General features: G+C 47.3%; 1 protein-coding gene across 3 annotated transcripts in view; it reads left to right on the forward strand.

Moving 5' to 3' along the window:
• SPAG9 (sperm associated antigen 9) overlaps positions 1–20,986 on the forward strand; it is a 1,633,747-nt gene that overhangs the window by 467,243 nt on the left and 1,145,518 nt on the right. The gene's annotated exons all lie outside the window — the stretch shown is intronic.

The raw sequence follows: 20,986 nt of genomic DNA on the forward strand, positions 1-20,986 counted from the left end.
TTGGAAACGGGCAATCCATCACAACATTCACCTTCTGGCAGAACACCTCCCAGGATTGAACAATCAAATTGCCGACCTCCTCAGCAGAAGGAGACAACAAATACATGTTAGAAAGTGCCCTCTTTCTGCATGGTAGCCCCCACATTTTGCTAAACTGCTGATGTGCTTTGATTGAGTGTGCCCTGGGCTTCTGCCAATCAAGTACCCAGGGTCTTTCCCTAAAACTGCATTGAGAACAAAACCCAATTGGCATCTCTTGCCACAGGTCAGCCCCTGGTAAATGGTACCAGAGGTACCCAGGGCACTGTGACCAGGGAAGACCTCTCACGGCTGCAGCACTTATTGTGGCACCCTTAGAGGCCCTGTACCATTACACTCGCACACTGCCTTTGAAGGCTGCGTGTCTTGGTGCAGAACAAAGTGAAGAGTCGACATAGCACTCTTCACATCTTGCAGATGGGGGAGACTCAGCCAACCAGGGAAAGGCTTATGCCCCGCTCCCACTGGAGGGTGGTATAATAGGGGGTGTACGCACCCCAGGGAAGGGACCCATTGGTCCCAACCTTTCGACCTACCTGTAAGACCCCTAAATCTAGTATTTAGGGGCATCCCTGAACCTTGCTTCCTCAGAAAAAAATGTGTAACAAGAGAAGAAGCGAACAGCCGTGCTGAAGATAACAAGACTGACTTGGACCTAGCCCTGCCGGCCTGTCACCACCTCGAACCAGCTCCTGCGAAATCCCGGTGTGTCCTGTAGCGAGTAACCTTGAAAACCCCGGAGGACCTGCCTGCCTTCAACTACAAAGACTTTCTCCCGTGAGCACCAGATTTGGTCATCAACAACCAATCGCCCCAGCCAGAAACCGCAAATCCGCACCACTCTGCACCCGCTGTCTGCGGCCCGAGCGGGCTAACACCACGAGTAAGTCTCCCCGGCGATCCTGACTCGAGATCCGGCGACCCCTGACCTGCCTCAATCCTCCAGCTGACACCTGACACCTAAATCAAGAAGGTCCCCCCACCCGCAACCAGATGCTGGTAAGAAGATCCGAACCTAAAAGGCAGCCCTGCACTGCACCCGACGCCCCACTACCTTGGGTGGCCCAATTGACGGTGCCTAGCCAACCGCCAACATCCCAACTTATCTATCGAAGTGGTGGTCACACCCAGAAGACCTTCGTCCCCGAGCCTGCAGTGCCTTTACAAACCGGAGGTTCCCCATTGCAAACTTCGCGCCCAACGTTGAAACAGCACCCTGCACCCAGCCACCCTAGTGCCGCTGAGGGTGCACCTTTCCCCCATTTGCCTTGAGCTAAAGTCCAGGAGCTTTGCTCCCAGAACCAAGTGGCCTGCTCGTCAGCAGCCACCAACCGGAGGCCCCCTATCCCTCATTGGATAACATTGGGCCTCAGCACTCCGCACCTGGCCGCCCTAGTGCTGCTGAGGGTGTAACGAGAGTGCATCCCTGACCCTGGGGGACCGCTAAGTCTGCCCTCAGAACCTCAGCTTCCACTACCAAATACATACCCTAAAACCGATAACACTATTTTCCTCCATAGGATAACATTGACTGTTTTTCTTGGAAACGTTTCTAAGTGTTGGATTGAAAACCTAAAGAAATTCTTTAAAATTGTATTAACTAACAAAAACTATTCTGTTTACAGGAAATGTCCCATGGTAGTATCCAGGTATACTACACTGTGTAAGAAAAGTTATCTCAAAAGTAACTTACCGGTAATTTTACTAAAAATCCCGTATATGTGCTGTATTCTGAACAGCATTGCATTATCAGTAACTCTACTGTAATCAAAGTACATTTACAATTGCAATTCAAACTATTTATGAACTGCATTACTATTGTAAAGTATTTGTTGCTTACCTGTGCCAGGCTTGCTTGGTTCTAGAATATAAAATAACTAAAAGAATATTTGTATACAAAAACAATTGGTCTGAAGTTCAGTCTTTGCGTTTGTGACATCATTTGCTGATTGAGTGTGTACAACAAATGCTTAACACTGTCCTCTGGTAAAGCCTTGCTGCTCGACCACACTACCACAAATAGAGAGTAAATTGCTATCAAACTTGACCTCTGCCTACCTTTGGGATTCCACTGTACTCTGTGCACACTATACCTCACTTTCATATAGTATATCCAGAGCCAGCTTTCTACAATACGCGAGTGGGAACTTCATCCTCATGTTCTCCTTCCATACTTTCAACAATGGGGATATCCTCAAATAGATCTGTTCGCCACAGCAGACAACGCATAATGCCCAAACTTCGCCTCCAGGTTCCCATACCCTCTATCCAAAGGCAATTCCCTATGGAAGAATTGGTCAGTAATATTTGTCAACACTTTTTCGCATCTCCCTCTCTTTCCATTTCTGGTTCGGAAGCTCAGGCAAATAGGCCTCACACTGATTCTAGTAGGTCCCACGTGGACCCGTCAACCGTGGTACACCACCCTGTTGGAGCTCTCAGTAGTTCCACATCCAAAGCTATCTCACCTCCAGTCTCCTCACTCAGAGCCATGAAAAAATAAGCATCCAAATCCTAAGGTGCTCAACTTAGTAGTTTGGCTCCTGAAGTCATAGAGTTTGGATATTTAAATTAGCCGACCAGACAGTATGACTATTCTGAAGGAAGCAAGAAAACCTACTACCAGAGCTTGTTATGCAGCAAAATGGAAACAATTTGTTGTCTACTGCAATAACAACAAAATTCTACCTCTAGATGCTTCCTTTCAGAACATGATTTTTTACCTTCTGCATCTACAGCAATGTGGGCTAGCTTACACATCAATTTGGTTGCATCTAGCAGCAGTAGCTTCGTATTTGCAGAACAGACAGCATTTGTCTTTGTTTAAAGTTCCTGTCATTAAAGCCTTTATGGAAGACTTAAAGAGTTATACCACCAAGAACTTTATCTATACCCCCTTTAGCGCATTCTACTCGCAAAATAGGGGCATCTATGGCCGTTTTAGGTAACCTTCCTGTAGCCAACATCCGTAAAGCAGCAACATGGTCTTCACCACACACATTTACCAAACACTATTTGGTGGATGTATTGGCATGCGAACAGGCAAATGTAGGCCAAGCAGTGTTAAAGACGACTGCAACATCTACTGGTTAGCCACCACTTTGGGAGAATACTGCTATATAGTCTATGCAAAGCATGTGTATCTACAGCACACATGCCTCGAACGGATTGTGTTACTCACCCCGTAAACATCTGTTCTTGGTATGTAGAGCTGTAGATTCACATTTGCCCTTCCACCTTCCTGGGCACCTGTAGTTGTTGCAGTTCTCATTTACGCATGAACATCTCTTTAATACACTTACTTACTCCATTCTCACCCTCTTGCGGGAAAACAATCGAACAATGGAGTCGGTGCCCATGCGCACTACCACCGAAAGGAAGAGTCCCCTTACCTTGTGACTGGGAAGACTTCTTTGAAGAAAAACAACTTGCAAACATCCGGACCCAACACTAGATGGCAGGAGTATGCAAAGCATGTGAATCTACAGATCTACATGCCAAGAACAGATGCTTACTGGGTAAGTAACATAATCCTTATGATACTATACACTGGGCTCTGCGCCCGGGTTACTGTCTGAGGAAGTTTATCACCCACTTTCATATTGGAAGGGGGGAGGGAATGACATGGATTCTTCCTGCCCCCATTGTTCATTGCAATCAATTGAACCTTTGTACAGTAAGATCTGGCAATTTTAGGGAGTTACTGGGTTCCAGTGTCCAGAAAAGCTGGAGGATAACATATTGCTTTATGCGGACAACCTCCTAATTTATTTAAGCAACCCATTGACCTTAGGCCTCCTAATCATGTATGTTTGGCCAATGCGCATGATGGAAGCTTAATTGGTCCAAGACAAGGCTTTATGCATTATTCCCCACGGAGGGTTATCGAGACTGAGATCAGAGTAAGCTCACACAGTAAAAAAACAAAAATAACAAAACAGGCTTAGCCTGAAACTATTAAAATATCTATGCAGAATCTGTCTGTTCTCGAAAGGTTGTGGCACTTTCTGAGTAGCCCTTGGCCAGATTGCGTGAGATGTCCGGTTGCAGTAGTAGACTTTTACGTACAATTTGGACCTGCCCGTTCCTTGCCCCTTCTCGGAAGACTGTATAATTTGAGACTCCAGTTTGCAAACAGCACGGGAGATACTACCCTCTGTTTATGCCAGCAGACCTGAATATGCTCAGCATTGAATATAAGCAGATCCAGTTTTGTTACATTATTGATCTCATATGTAACAGTTTTGTGATGGAGTATTTTTCAGCAGTCAGAGGGCAAAATGAATTCTGCAGGGTTGTCCCTTTGAGAAATGTCTTGGCATCTGACCCCACCACATTGCTCAATCAGGGAGCAAACCCGCATTGGCTGACAGTTTACTCTAGCCAGAGGGCTCTATGGGACTCCATCCCCCATATTCACTGCTTGAGGATGACATGCATAAGAAGCCACGCTCCAAGTAGACAGCAACTTATCACATGCAGGACAACAGGCCACTGTGTATATCAGGCCGTCAGCTAAGACAGCCTTATGGTCCCATGGCAGTGCTCAGGGCAATGACACTCTTGCCTGCGTAGCTCTCAGTCAGGGATTCACAACAATGTGCCTCATTATTGCCTCCACAGTATGCAGCATGTGGATGGCTATACAAGCATGATCTCTTCAGGATGGTCTGTTCTGCAATCTTGTAGCCTGCATTTGTTAGTTCATTTCCATAGCACCTTAGCAACTCTCTGGTAACACTGGATGGGCAGTTTTTAAAAGACGATTTTAATTTATGATCACAGTCATCTAGTGATCAGACATCTCAGCTTGAGGTATGTTTGCGTCTTCCAGGAAGGAGTCATTGTTCGAGCCTGCAGTTTCAAAGTTAGCATGGTCCCACCAACTGTGTAGTGATTGTCTCAGAAACCCCAGCACAGTCTATAGTGGCAATGCCCAGTGCCATGAACAGTACCACATCATCCTTCAAGAAGGACAACGTTTAAAGTGTCTCAATATATAAAGGATGACCATGTCAAGTAGTCTCTTCTTTAAATGTGTCCATACATGTGCAGTCATGACCATGACTGCTGGCTTCTCAATGGAGCTGTGTCCCTTCTGTGTCTCTTGGTGTACCTAGTCCTACTTTGCATCCTGTTGGAATCAGAGATGGCCTGTTTTTTGTTTCATGCTTGTCACTGCCTCTACTGAAGAAGTGGTGGCTTAACTGTATCCGGGAATGTTTATCCACAACATTAGCCCTCTTTGGCTATTTGGTGGTGCAGTGCGACTCCGGGAAGTGACTAAACTGGCTTACTTGCTTATATCACTGCCTGATGCAGTGATGTTAATCCCAGTCTCGGACTAGGCCAAATGTTTCTGGGTTCCAACCCTGTCAACCTTGTTGCAAACAGATGTACCTATTTGACCCCCCACAACATTTGTATGTGGTTCCTGGTGCCTGGTCATGATCCCTTGATATGCTATTCCTGTGCCCTCATGCACCTGAAAATCATCAGTGAGTGGGTGGCTACGTTATTTTTGACTGCGGCCTATATCAAGACCCTTTAAGTGGTTTCTCTTGACTTGCACATAAAAGTGCTTCAACAGTGAGAAACACTCCAAAGTTCCTCTTTCAAGAAGCACAAATACAGAGGAGCCTGGTAATGATAGCACTGTCAACAAAAATGAATCATACCTTTCTCTGCAACACCTCTGGTCTGTGAGACTTAACGTTTTGACTCCATGGAGTCTAAAGCCAGTTTCCTGGAGATGACCGGGTAGCCTTAAGGGCTATACCATTTTATGATGTGATGTTATGTTATGTTATGTGATAGCAGACTACTTGTAGTACTTCAAGAAAACTGGCCTCCCCGATTTAAAAAAAGAAACTATCCTCCAAGAGTATGGTTGCTCTCTGTCTTTTTTTTTTTTTTTAAGAGGCCACCTTCCTCTTGACTTTGAAGACCTTCCCAGTCGGTTCAAACTGCACAACTATTCTGCTCTTTTCATTGTAGAGATTGATTTAAAGGCCGGCATCGGCTGTAGTCTTCCTCTTCTGCTTGCTCTGCCACCTCAAAGGCATTTTGATTTGTTATCCATCCACTATCAGCTTCTACTAGGGGGCTAGTCTCCTATTTTTTGAGCCAGTAGAAGTCCATCACCACAAATCACTGGTGTGCTTTAATTTTTCTGCAGGAGTTGTGCCCTTCCCATTTTTTGTTTTGAACACCTCTATTTAGAACCTTTTCTAAGGCCACGGCACTACAGCATTGTATTGAGGTATGTAGGCTGCTGACAATAGAATTGCCATCACCATAAAACAACATGCAAACTGGCAATGGTAATGTGTGTTGAATATACTAGAGAAAACGCAGATGCGGTTAAGCAGGGTCTTAAGGCGTTCACATAAGCAGCCCCCGGATCCATCTGAAGCATTTAAACCCTTTGATAATAGGGTTATCCCACTGTCTCATTCTGTGTCGCAAAGACTACCTTGCCTCACAGTTCTAGAGGTCGTGGCGCTCGCAAGTGTAGTTTTAAGTAGGTGTGGAAGGTAGCCCTATATTATGTCAAAATGGGATAATGAGTCCCTCAGCATCACCCTAAGGGGCTCCACAGTGTGTTACATCCATATTTTGGACCACCATTGATGGCGGAGTCCAGCTCTGCCATCTATGGGCTTTCACTAATCTGGCTTAGGGGACGGGGATTAACTGCAAATACCTATCTTTACAGAGTTCTGACATAGTCAAGGTCCACGCCAATTGCCACTGGAAAGGGAAAGAGAACAACAAGGGATGCAAGGGGCGATGACTAGGTCGACACCAACAAAAGGGTCTAAAGAGAGAAAGGACACGACCGAGAGACATGGGAAAGGCGGAGCAGAGTGAGGAAACTAAAGTAACAATGGACCACCACTTGCAGGAGGAAGAGGGCGGAGCTTTAAGGAGCAAAAAGACAGAGGATGTTAGAGAGGGGAGGAAGAAGAATGGTTAGGCGGCAAAGAGAATGGTACCGGGAGGAACTGAAGGCAAGATAAGAACTGCCCAGCGAGGAGCGTGAAGACCGACCCTAGGGGAGCGAGGAAGCCAGAGAGGAGGCCGGATCGTTGAAGCACCTGTGAAGCACGAAGACGAAGCAGCAGAGGACATGGCCGTAGCTGATGAGATGGCAGGAGAGTAGGAGGGGAACTGGTTGCATGACTGATGGATGCTGCCAGCAGTCACGAAACAGCCCGACATAGCTCAGGGCAGTTATGACTGACCGGTTGAGTGTTGGTTATCCTGGCGAAGGGAAAAGGGAGGAAGGAAGTTGGTGGTGTAGCCTGTTCTCTTAACGTATTTTTTTGTTTGTTTATTTTTCCTTCACTTAATTGTTGGCCTACCTCACTCTGAGAATATTCTAACCATTTAAGTTGCACTAAGTGATGATTATGTCCCAAGGAGGACCCAATGCTCTAATAATAGAAAAGAGCCAACTAATAGAGAGAAGGTTGCAGAGATGGTACAGGCATATTATTCTTCTATCTAAAGCATGGTCAGAAAGTGGTGATGGCTTGTAAGGATAGCCAGGAACAGAACCCTCTGTTCTTGAGAGCAATACGGGAGTGATTATATGCAGATATACTTTCCGTTTTTTTTTTTTGTGGTTTCTTTTCCGAAGTGTGCTGGTTGCTTTGTCCCAGTAGACTGTAAAGGACTCTGTTGAAACTCAGGAGGAGACATCAGACTAACCACTGTGTGGATTCAGTGAAGAAACATTGATACTTGGGAAGTTTTCCCTTACAACTTTTTTTAGTTACCCTTTGTGTATTTTTTCTCTCAGTCACTAAAGCAAGCAATCATTTTCAGATCTGAAAAGCCTCAAAATCCTAATTTCCGTCTATCCCTCCCCAGGCAGTTAAGAGTTTGTTAATTGTCGTGGAGAGAGGGCAAGTTTCCTCCTCTTCCACATGCCCCAGCAGAGCAATCTGAGGAACTACAGATAATGTCACATTTATTATATCTTTTATGGTCATTGTGCGAAAGTGATAATTTGCAGTTCATCCATTTTATTCAAAAATTATCTCAATCCTTTTTCCATCACGTCAAAGATACATAGTTCCATTCTTTAATGCATTTTACTGCTCCAGAATTGCCCATCCGGGCCTATTCATAGGCACATGCTGAAACTAAGTTCCTCCGTCACATTAAATTCCACCCAATGCATTTCGGTCCACTTGGACCTTCGTCAGGGGTATCTGTGATGATTTAAAAAAATACGTATCAACTGCATGCTTTAAAAGTGTAAGACAAACATTAAAAAATGATACATTCTTTAATTAAAACAAATCTGTGCTCACATTAAATCTATACCATTAAACTCAACCTCTGCTCAGTTAAACTATTACACCCACCTCCACCGTGCCCATTGATTTTAACATATCTGCGCCCCCAGTGAAAATTCCATTAAATGCAACGTCTGTTCGAAGAAAACTGTACCACCCTCTGTACAAGAACCTGCATAAGTAGAAGTCCTCTCATCCCTCTTTTACCCACTTTCTCAATCGCCAAGACTCTCCCTTCCTCATACCTGTATTTTAACAAGTCAGATTTCTTAACAACGCGATCGCCTCTCTCCTACTTCAGGACCAGTTTACTTCTAGTTCTCCCCGCGCTGCTACTTTTAACTCCACTGCCATTTCCCCACCTGAAACCTATTAAATAACACGTGACATTTACCCCGCCCACGAAACTACCAGTGCACATCCCAAAGCCGTCCTGTTTTTGCCACCCGTGTTTTTTTTAAACATTGCGTGATTAATAAATACAAAAAACAATCTAAATGCAAGATAATTTTTGAATAAAATGGATGAACTGCAAATTATCACTGATTACGTGGATTACTTTAAAACACAAATGTGAACGAAGCTGTGCAACTCTTGACTCGCAAACCGCTTGTCATTTTCTCATGATGTTTTCTTCCAATGCGCACTCGGGACGGAGCGCATTTAGAGTGCATGCACGCTAAAAAAGATAAATATGGATTAAAAGGATTGAATTTCAAGGAAAGGTGTGCTGCAGGATCACTACAATGTACATTGTGAGAAAGTGCCATCTTTCTTGCATGGTATGCCCCCACTTTTTGCTGAATGTACTTTGACTGAGTGTGCCCTGGGCTCCTGCCAATCAGGTGCCCAGGGCCTAAATTCCTTCCCTAAAAACTGTGCTGAAACCTAAACCCAAATTGGCAAACCCTGGCCACATGTTAGCCCCTGTAAATGGTACACTAGGTACCCAGGGTCTTGTGACCAGGGAAGGCCCCTAAGAGCTGCAGCACTTATTGTGCCACCCTTAGAGGCCCTGTACCCTGACACAAACACACTGGCCTTGCAGGCTGAGTGTCTGGGTACAGAACAAAACAGAGAGTCGACATGGCACACATCCTTGTGTGCCATGCCCACAACACACACTGCCCTGGCATACATCAGCCACCCCTCTAGCTGGATGCCCTATGCCAGTGGTGTGGCTACAGGTGCATGAGACCTGTGCCCCTACAGTACCCAGGTCCATTCCTGGACACTGTAAGTGCAGTGCTGCCATTTAAGAGTATATGGTTCTGGAGATCGTCAACACGAACTCCACAGCACCATGATGGCTCCACTGAAGACTGAGAAGTTTGGTATCAAACCTCTCAGCACATTAAACCCGCACTGATGCCAGTGCAGGATTTAATGAACAATGCACGACAGAGGGCATCTTAGAGATGGCCCCTGAACCTAACCTTCAATCCACGTCTCAGGTGCTGCCTAGGCTGCCACACAGCAGATATGTTGCTGGACCCCTGGGTAGAGAACGATCTGCTCTCCTGGGCCTGCAACAATGCACATCCTGGGCGAGGTGCGAGGTCTCCTCCCCCAGGATGGGCAGAGTAAGCTTCAAAGGCATGCCACCTTTGTGAGCTTCTCCAGGCCACTTGCTGTACTCAGCAACTGGCCCCTACCTGTTATTAACCCCCACTCTGGCAGGAAGACTGTCCGGAAACCCCAAGGAAGGACAGGGGGTGTGCCAGCCTCTGCCAACCCCACCCCTCAGGTGGGGGAGACGAGGTGAAGCACATCTCTGGGCTCTCGCCATCTTGAAGATGGGGAGCCCTGCCCAATCAGGACTAGGCCACTGCCCCCCTCCTACAGGAGAGTGGCAGGATAGGGGGTGTACCCACTCCAGGGCAGGGATCCAGTGGTCCCCGCCCTTTACCTACATGTAACGCCCCTAAATGTAGTATTTAGGGGCACCCTGAACCTTCCTTCCTTAGATCCAGATTCCGAAACAGCAAAGAAGATCAAGAGACAAGAAGACCTGCCGTGCAGCTGCTCATAAGAGGAGGACACCAACTGCTTTGGCCCCAGCCCTGCCGGCCTGTCGACCCTCGAACCTGCTCCTGCTAAACTACAGCATCTCCTGTGGCCAGCAACCTCACAAACCCCGGAGGACCTGGCTACCTTGTGACTCTAAGCAACTGGGACTCCCACGAGCAGTGGTACTGCTCAAATCAAGTAACTGACCCCTGGCATCAGTCAGGAACCGCGAACCCTGCACACTCTGCACCCGCCAAACCTGGCCTGTGCTGGAGTGAACAAAGACCCCGAGGACGTCCCCCCGGCGACTGTGACCCCGAATCCAGCCCCCAAGGACCCACCTCGACGCTCCTGACGACGCTTGCAGCTCGGAACCAGGGATTCCTCCAACTGCAGCCAGCCGAGGGTAAGATTTCCCGACACCAAAAGGCACCCCTGCACCCGGCGCCTTGCAGCACCCTGTGCCCAACTCCTGGGTGCCTACCTATCCTCCAACTACCCAACTAACCTCTCGAAGTGGTGGTCACACCTGAAGAATCTTCGTCCCCGAGCTTGCAGCCTTTGTTGGTTTTTGAGCTTCTCCATTGCAATCCATTGAGCGCCCGACGGCTCAAAAGCACCCTGCACCCATTCGCCCGAGTGGCCCTGGCAGTGCAATCTCTACTCTACTCTACTTCCCCATTTGCCCTGAGCAAGTGACCAGGAGCCCAGCTCCCACAGCCGCGTGGCCTGCTAGCCAGCAGCCACCAACCAAGGGCCCCCTGCCTCCCATAGGATAACATTGGGCCTAACTCACTCTGCACCCTGTGCCGCTGAGGGTGTAACAACTGTACTGACCTGACCCTGGGAGACCCCTGAGTCTATGCCCAGAACCTTAACTCTGCCAGTCGAGTACTTACTCAAAAGCCGATAACTCTTTTCTTCCATTGGGTAACATTGACTGGTTTCACTTGGAAATTCTTTAAAATGTGGAGTTTCTAAACTTTAAAATATTCACCTAAAATCAACCGAGTAACGAAAACGAAATTGCTCACCTGCTATCAGGAGAGATCCCAGTGCTGGATCTTGGTGCCCAGCACTGACCTTGAAAAGTAATTACAACCATACTTACCGCTAACCCAATTTTCTTCCATAGGAAACCATTGACTGTTTTTCTGTGAAATTTCTTCTAAGTGTCGATTTTTGCAAACTACAAATATTCTTTAAAAATCGCACCGACTGTGAAAACGTAATTACTTACCTGTTTTAGATAGAGGTCCCAGTGCTGAACCTAGGAGTCCAGCACTGGATTACAAAAGTAACGAGAACATACTTTACCTGCAACTTGAAAATCCTTCCATAGGATAACATTGCTTGGTTTTTGCTGAAAAGGTTTCTAAGTGTCGATTTTGCAAACTTACAAATATTTGCTAAAAATCGCCATGCAATGGTAATGTGTGTTGAATATACTAGAGAAAACGCAGATGCGGTTAAGCAGGGTCTTAAGGCGTTCACATAAGCAGCCCCCGGATCCATCTGAAGCATTTAAACCCTTTGATAATAGGGTTATCCCACTGTCTCATTCTGTGTCGCAAAGACTACCTTGCCTCACAGTTCTAGAGGTCGTGGCGCTCGCAAGTGTAGTTTTAAGTAGGTGTGGAAGGTAGCCCTATATTATGTCAAAATGGGATAATGAGTCCCTCAGCATCACCCTAAGGGGCTCCACAGTGTGTTACATCCATATTTTGGACCACCATTGATGGCGGAGTCCAGCTCTGCCATCTATGGGCTTTCACTAATCTGGCTTAGGGGACGGGGATTAACTGCAAATACCTATCTTTACAGAGTTCTGACATAGTCAAGGTCCACGCCAATTGCCACTGGAAAGGGAAAGAGAACAACAAGGGATGCAAGGGGCGGTGACTAGGTCGACACCAACAAAAGGGTCTAAAGAGAGAAAGGACACGACCGAGAGACATGGGAAAGGCGGAGCAGAGTGAGGAAACTAAAGTAACAATGGACCACCACTTGCAGGAGGAAGAGGGCGGAGCTTTAAGGAGCAAAAAGACAGAGGATGTTAGAGAGGGGAGGAAGAAGAATGGTTAGGCGGCAAAGAGAATGGTACCGGGAGGAACTGAAGGCAAGATAAGAACTGCCCAGCGAGGAGCGTGAAGACCGACCCTAGGGGAGCGAGGAAGCCAGAGAGGAGGCCGGATCGTTGAAGCACCTGTGAAGCACGAAGACGAAGCAGCAGAGGACATGGCCGTAGCTGATGAGATGGCAGGAGAGTAGGAGGGGAACTGGTTGCATGACTGATGGATGCTGCCAGCAGTCACGAAACAGCCCGACATAGCTCAGGGCAGTTATGACTGACCGGTTGAGTGTTGGTTATCCTGGCGAAGGGAAAAGGGAGGAAGGAAGTTGGTGGTGTAGCCTGTTCTCTTAACGTATTTTTTTGTTTGTTTATTTTTCCTTCACTTAATTGTTGGCCTACCTCACTCTGAGAATATTCTAACCATTTAAGTTGCACTAAGTGATGATTATGTCCCAAGGAGGACCCAATGCTCTAATAATAGAAAAGAGCCAACTAATAGAGAGAAGGTTGCAGAGATGGTACAGGCATATTATTCTTCTATCTAAAGCATGGTCAGAAAGTGGTGATGGCTTGTAAGGATAGCCAGGAACAGAACCCTCTGTTCTTGAGAGCAATACGGGAGTGATTATATGCAGATATACTTTCCGTTTTTTTTTTTTGTGGTTTCTTTTCCGAAGTGTGCTGGTTGCTTTGTCCCAGTAGTCTGTAAAGGACTCTGTTGAAACTCAGGAGGAGACATCAGACTAACCACTGTGTGGATTCAGTGAAGAAACATTGATACTTGGGAAGTTTTCCCTTACAACTTTTTTTAGTTACCCTTTGTGTATTTTTTCTCTCAGTCACTAAAGCAAGCAATCATTTTCAGATCTGAAAAGCCTCAAAATCCTAATTTCCGTCTATCCCTCCCCAGGCAGTTAAGAGTTTGTTAATTGTCGTGGAGAGAGGGCAAGTTTCCTCCTCTTCCACATGCCCCAGCAGAGCAATCTGAGGAACTACAGATAATGTCACATTTATTATATCTTTTATGGTCATTGTGCGAAAGTGATAATTTGCAGTTCATCCATTTTATTCAAAAATTATCTCAATCCTTTTTCCATCACGTCAAAGATACATAGTTCCATTCTTTAATGCATTTTACTGCTCCAGAATTGCCCATCCGGGCCTATTCATAGGCACATGCTGAAACTAAGTTCCTCCGTCACATTAAATTCCACCCAATGCATTTCGGTCCACTTGGACCTTCGTCAGGGGTATCTGTGATGATTTAAAAAAATACGTATCAACTGCATGCTTTAAAAGTGTAAGACAAACATTAAAAAATGATACATTCTTTAATTAAAACAAATCTGTGCTCACATTAAATCTATACCATTAAACTCAACCTCTGCTCAGTTAAACTATTACACCCACCTCCACCGTGCCCATTGATTTTAACATATCTGCGCCCCCAGTGAAAATTCCATTAAATGCAACGTCTGTTCGAAGAAAACTGTACCACCCTCTGTACAAGAACCTGCATAAGTAGAAGTCCTCTCATCCCTCTTTTACCCACTTTCTCAATCGCCAAGACTCTCCCTTCCTCATACCTGTATTTTAACAAGTCAGATTTCTTAACAACGCGATCGCCTCTCTCCTACTTCAGGACCAGTTTACTTCTAGTTCTCCCCGCGCTGCTACTTTTAACTCCACTGCCATTTCCCCACCTGAAACCTATTAAATAACACGTGACATTTACCCCGCCCACGAAACTACCAGTGCACATCCCAAAGCCGTCCTGTTTTTGCCACCCGTGTTTTTTTTAAACATTGCGTGATTAATAAATACAAAAAACAATCTAAATGCAAGATAATTTTTGAATAAAATGGATGAACTGCAAATTATCACTGATTACGTGGATTACTTTAAAACACAAATGTGAACGAAGCTGTGCAACTCTTGACTCGCAAACCGCTTGTCATTTTCTCATGATGTTTTCTTCCAATGCGCACTCGGGACGGAGCGCATTTAGAGTGCATGCACGCTAAAAAAGATAAATATGGATTAAAAGGATTGAATTTCAAGGAAAGGTGTGCTGCAGGATCACTACAATGTACATTGTGAGAAAGTGCCATCTTTCTTGCATGGTATGCCCCCACTTTTTGCTGAATGTACTTTGACTGAGTGTGCCCTGGGCTCCTGCCAATCAGGTGCCCAGGGCCTAAATTCCTTCCCTAAAAACTGTGCTGAAACCTAAACCCAAATTGGCAAACCCTGGCCACATGTTAGCCCCTGTAAATGGTACACTAGGTACCCAGGGTCTTGTGACCAGGGAAGGCCCCTAAGAGCTGCAGCACTTATTGTGCCACCCTTAGAGGCCCTGTACCCTGACACAAACACACTGGCCTTGCAGGCTGAGTGTCTGCGTACAGAACAAAACAGAGAGTCGACATGGCACACATCCTTGTGTGCCATGCCCACAACACACACTGCCCTGGCATACATCAGCCACCCCTCTAGCTGGATGCCCTATGCCAGTGGTGTGGCTACAGGTGCATGAGACCTGTGCCCCTACAGTACCCAGGTCCATTCCTGGACACTGTAAGTGCAGTGCTGCCATTTAAGAGTATATGGTTCTGGAGATCGTCAACACGAACTCCACAGCACCATGATGGCTCCACTGAAGACTGAGAAGTTTGGTATCAAACCTCTCAGCACATTAAACCCGCACTGATGCCAGTGCAGGATTTAATGAACAATGCACGACAGAGGGCATCTTAGAGATGGCCCCTGAACCTAACCTTCAATCCACGTCTCAGGTGCTGCCTAGGCTGCCACACAGCAGATATGTTGCTGGACCCCTGGGTAGAGAACGATCTGCTCTCCTGGGCCTGCAACAATGCACATCCTGGGCGAGGTGCGAGGTCTCCTCCCCCAGGATGGGCAGAGTAAGCTTCAAAGGCATGCCACCTTTGTGAGCTTCTCCAGGCCACTTGCTGTACTCAGCAACTGGCCCCTACCTGTTATTAACCCCCACTCTGGCAGGAAGACTGTCCGGAAACCCCAAGGAAGGACAGGGGGTGTGCCAGCCTCTGCCAACCCCACCCCTCAGGTGGGGGAGACGAGGTGAAGCACATCTCTGGGCTCTCGCCATCTTGAAGATGGGGAGCCCTGCCCAATCAGGACTAGGCCACTGCCCCCCTCCTACAGGAGAGTGGCAGGATAGGGGGTGTACCCACTCCAGGGCAGGGATCCAGTGGTCCCCGCCCTTTACCTACATGTAACGCCCCTAAATGTAGTATTTAGGGGCACCCTGAACCTTCCTTCCTTAGATCCAGATTCCGAAACAGCAAAGAAGATCAAGAGACAAGAAGACCTGCCGTGCAGCTGCTCATAAGAGGAGGACACCAACTGCTTTGGCCCCAGCCCTGCCGGCCTGTCGACCCTCGAACCTGCTCCTGCTAAACTACAGCATCTCCTGTGGCCAGCAACCTCACAAACCCCGGAGGACCTGGCTACCTTGTGACTCTAAGCAACTGGGACTCCCACGAGCAGTGGTACTGCTCAAATCAAGTAACTGACCCCTGGCATCAGTCAGGAACCGCGAACCCTGCACACTCTGCACCCGCCAAACCTGGCCTGTGCTGGAGTGAACAAAGACCCCGAGGACGTCCCCCCGGCGACTGTGACCCCGAATCCAGCCCCCAAGGACCCACCTCGACGCTCCTGACGACGCTTGCAGCTCGGAACCAGGGATTCCTCCAACTGCAGCCAGCCGAGGGTAAGATTTCCCGACACCAAAAGGCACCCCTGCACCCGGCGCCTTGCAGCACCCTGTGCCCAACTCCTGGGTGCCTACCTATCCTCCAACTACCCAACTAACCTCTCGAAGTGGTGGTCACACCTGAAGAATCTTCGTCCCCGAGCTTGCAGCCTTTGTTGGTTTTTGAGCTTCTCCATTGCAATCCATTGAGCGCCCGACGGCTCAAAAGCACCCTGCACCCATTCGCCCGAGTGGCCCTGGCAGTGCAATCTCTACTCTACTCTACTTCCCCATTTGCCCTGAGCAAGTGACCAGGAGCCCAGCTCCCACAGCCGCGTGGCCTGCTAGCCAGCAGCCACCAACCAAGGGCCCCCTGCCTCCCATAGGATAACATTGGGCCTAACTCACTCTGCACCCTGTGCCGCTGAGGGTGTAACAACTGTACTGACCTGACCCTGGGAGACCCCTGAGTCTATGCCCAGAACCTTAACTCTGCCAGTCGAGTACTTACTCAAAAGCCGATAACTCTTTTCTTCCATTGGGTAACATTGACTGGTTTCACTTGGAAATTCTTTAAAATGTGGAGTTTCTAAACTTTAAAATATTCACCTAAAATCAACCGAGTAACGAAAACGAAATTGCTCACCTGCTATCAGGAGAGATCCCAGTGCTGGATCTTGGTGCCCAGCACTGACCTTGAAAAGTAATTACAACCATACTTACCGCTAACCCAATTTTCTTCCATAGGAAACCATTGACTGTTTTTCTGTGAAATTTCTTCTAAGTGTCGATTTTTGCAAACTACAAATATTCTTTAAAAATCGCACCGACTGTGAAAACGTAATTACTTACCTGTTTTAGATAGAGGTCCCAGTGCTGAACCTAGGAGTCCAGCACTGGATTACAAAAGTAACGAGAACATACTTTACCTGCAACTTGAAAATCCTTCCATAGGATAACATTGCTTGGTTTTTGCTGAAAAGGTTTCTAAGTGTCGATTTTGCAAACTTACAAATATTTGCTAAAAATCGCCTGTATAACCAAAACAAATTCTTTCAACTGTTTACAGGTGGTGCCCCAGTGCTGGATCCAGGGTCCAACACTGAGTTAGAAAAAGTAACAATAACCCCACTTCTCTTCCAGGGGATCCTCATCAAAGTCATAAGCACTGAATATTCCCGCCCATGTGCGGGGACCCCGGAAATAATAAAATTATATATGTAAAAAACATACATATATACAGCTCTGTATATGTATAAACATATATTATTTTTTCCAAGCAAATGCAGCTCCCATAAAAGGCTAGGCAATGTAAATATACACATCCAATAACACACATATATATATATATATGTATATATAAAGGTATAACAATACACCTAAATCTCTTTTTTTTTTTTTTTTTTTTTTAATGAGGTAAACACTCATGAGAAAGCAAAAAATAAAGGGAACAAACTGTGGAAAAACACAGATGCACAACACATTGCCAGCCTGCAGGCTGCATTGCAATATAATACCATAGAGACTAAAAAGCCCTGTACAGGTAAAAACTGGCACCGTGCCTTTAAGGCAGCCCTGACTTCCATATCCCATCATGCCTCAGGGGTGACAGTTAGGTCAGTTGTTCTTTCCGGCTCCTTCAGTCAGGACCCTGGAATTCAGCTCTCTTCATTTTTGACTCTTTAGTCAAGAATTATTACAACTTTAAGGTTTTTTGGACTTCTTCTTATAACATCTGAGAGGAAGTTAGTATCCTTTGTTTTTCTGACTGATTTTTTTGCTATTTTGTCAGAAAAATTCCTTCTTTATTTGTTCCATGTCCATCTTGTGGAAAAAAGAAGGCTGCTTCAGACACACATGAGGTGTGTATTATCTGTCTGCCGGACTCTCACTCTCCAGCAACATGCCAACATTGTGAAGACCTTTCCAAAAGGACTTTAAAGGAGAGAGAGAGGATTAGGCTGTACGGCCTAGCAGAACGGTCGACGTCGAAGCAGTTGGTCCCTGTTTGCTCCCCATCGACGTCGGGCTCGGCGTCGAAGACTCCAGCGGCGGGATCGTCGCTGAGAGGTGAGGAGTCAAGGGGAAGTCATGCTACAAAGAGAAAATCGTCGTCGACTTTAGATTCAGCGTCGAAGCGGATGCGTTCGACGTCGACGGCGTCTAAAGGCTCGGCGTCGAGGACTCGGCGCCACAGTTCAACGTCGATAAAGCATCTGTCGACGTCAAGAGAAGATCGATCGACGTCTGCGCAGAGATATCGTTCGTCGTCGAAGGAAAGACATCGTTCGACGTCGAGGTCGGCGAGACATCAGTCGACGTCGCAAGAAGTACGTAGGCGATCTCCACCACAGTCGACGTCGAGACCAAGATCGCCGTCAAGATCAAGATCGCCGTCGAGGAAACATCGTTCGTCGGCGAAGAGGCTTTCGACGTCGTCGGAGCATTCGACGTCGAGACAGAAGTCTCCGTCAAGAACGACGTCGAGGCAGGAGCCTCCGTCGGAGTCGACGTCGAGGCAAGCGCCTCCGTCAAGACCGACGTCGAGGCAGAGGCCTCCGTCGGAGTCGACGTCGAGGCAGGTGCCTCCGTCGGAGTCGACGTCGAGGCAGGTGCCTCCGTCCTCACAGGTCTCCAAGGCTTTGGAGAGGTACATAAAGCCTCCGTCGAAGATAATCTCGACGTCGAGACAAGAAGCTCTGAGCCTCGAGGATTCGAGTCAAAGATCTCCGGTGATAGGCCTATCACCGTCGAGGCAGACCTCTGCTGAGGGTACGCAGGAGGTGTCACATGTTCGCCTCACGATTCGACCAGTCTCAAGGCGAAAATCTCCTCATAGACTGATATATACAACTCCTGAGTCACCGCGTCTCATATCTATCTCGCCTTCAGGATCAGAGGGCTCAGGTTCAAGATCCGAATCACCAGAGCTTGTGCATCAATCTCCAGTACCTGCAAGAGAAAGTTCGCAGGAGGAGGACAATGCGGTACCTCAAAGTCCCGTAAGGGAAATGCCTCAGGACTCTGCTATGCCCAACACAATAAAGGCATCGCTAACAAGATTAAGGGGCATGGAATTCCCAGTGACACCGATCAGACCAAGATCTCGGGGAAGAGAATCCCGAGGTCACTCTCGAGCACCAAGAAGGCGATCCAGGTCTTCCTCCCGCAGAAGAGAGTCGACCAGATCAGAGAAAAGGCGCCGTAGAACCCCTTCTACCTCCCCTTCTTCCAGATCATCCAAAAGGGATTATTCACCGACACTCTCGGAGACGCCACCCTCTCGGGTATCTCCGGTAGATGATATTTCTACGTTTCAGGAAGTGTTGTGTAGAGGAGCTACAAAATTAAATATCCCTATGCCGGTTCAGGAGACCACTTCATCCATAATCTTTGAAACTCTTCATGAACGCACAGTGTCACGCCCGTTATTGCCATTAGTCCCTGGTTTGTTGCAACCAGTAATGGATATTTTTCTCACACCAGCAACCACCAAAACGGCGCCGGCGAGAATTCTAAAAAAGTACCGTCCAGCTCCGGAGGATCCTCTATTCCTAAAATCAGATCCTCCACCGGACTCTGTCATCACCGCCGCTGCCAGGAAGACACATGCAGTAGCTGGGTCTTCAACGGTGCCACCAGATAAGGACAGTAAGACACAAGACTCCTGGGGGAGAAAAGTTTGCGGCTCAGCATCCTCAAGCTTAAAGGTGGCCAGTGCCTCGGCGCTTCTGGGGCGCTATGATAGGTCATTATGGGACTCTCTTCAGAGGTTCATTGACAAAGTTCCATCAGAGGACAGACGGGACTTTGAAGAAATTTTGCATGAGGGAAGTCTGGTTTCTAACCAGATCATAAGTGCAGCGGCGGACGGGGCAACACTGGCAGCGCATGAATATGCACACGGAGTCACAGCCAGAAGATCATCCTGGCTTAGATTGACGGCCTTGAAACCGGAAGTGCAGGCAAGAATATTAAATCTGCCTTTCTCCGGTAGTTCTCTTTTTGGGTCCCATGCAGACGAAGAAATGGCCCGTATGAAGGCAGAGCTGGAGACCATGAAAGCTGTCGGGCTTGAAAAGAGAAAAGAGTTTCGACGCCGCAAGGGAAATGACAGGCGCAGTTACCAACAGAGGGTTCAAACCCCTCATTGGCAAAAGAACCAGGACCAGCAAGGTCAAAAGAAGCAGCAATACCAGTCCCGCAAGCCATCCAGGGGACGGGGTAACAACAGGCAGTCTAATGCTGGAAACAAAGCTCCGGGGAAGCAATGAGAAGCCGCTTCCTCCGATGCTGTCCACCGCTCCGGTGGGAGGAAGTGTTGCACATCATCTTCCAGAGTGGCAGTCCATCACAAAGGACAAGTGGGTACTGAATATACTGCGTCATGGGTACTCGCTTCGTTTCAGAAGTCACCCCCCATCGATTCCTCCTGTCAATTCATCCCAGCATCTAAAGCAGCTCAGAGAAGAGGTAGCGACGCTTCTACTCAAATCTGCAATAGAGAAAGTACCCATAAACCAAAGGGGAAAAGGAGTTTACTCCAGATACTTTCTCATTCAAAAGAGGAGTGTGAAGGTAGAGTTCAGACCCATTTTAGACCTACGGATACTGAACAAACACATAAGGAAGGAAAAGTTTCGCATGCTGGCGCTCCACCAAATATATCCTCTTCTCCGGATGGGCGATTGGATGTGTTCACTGGACCTTCAGGATGCATATTTCCATATTCCCATCCTAAGGAATCATCGAAAATTTCTCAGGTTTGTGGTAGGCAACTCTCACTATCAGTTCAAAGTCCTCCCATTTGGCCTG

This window comes from Triturus cristatus, chromosome 7 (assembly GCF_964204655.1).
Source record: "Triturus cristatus chromosome 7, aTriCri1.1, whole genome shotgun sequence".
In the NCBI taxonomy this organism is placed as follows: Eukaryota; Metazoa; Chordata; class Amphibia; order Caudata; family Salamandridae; genus Triturus; species Triturus cristatus.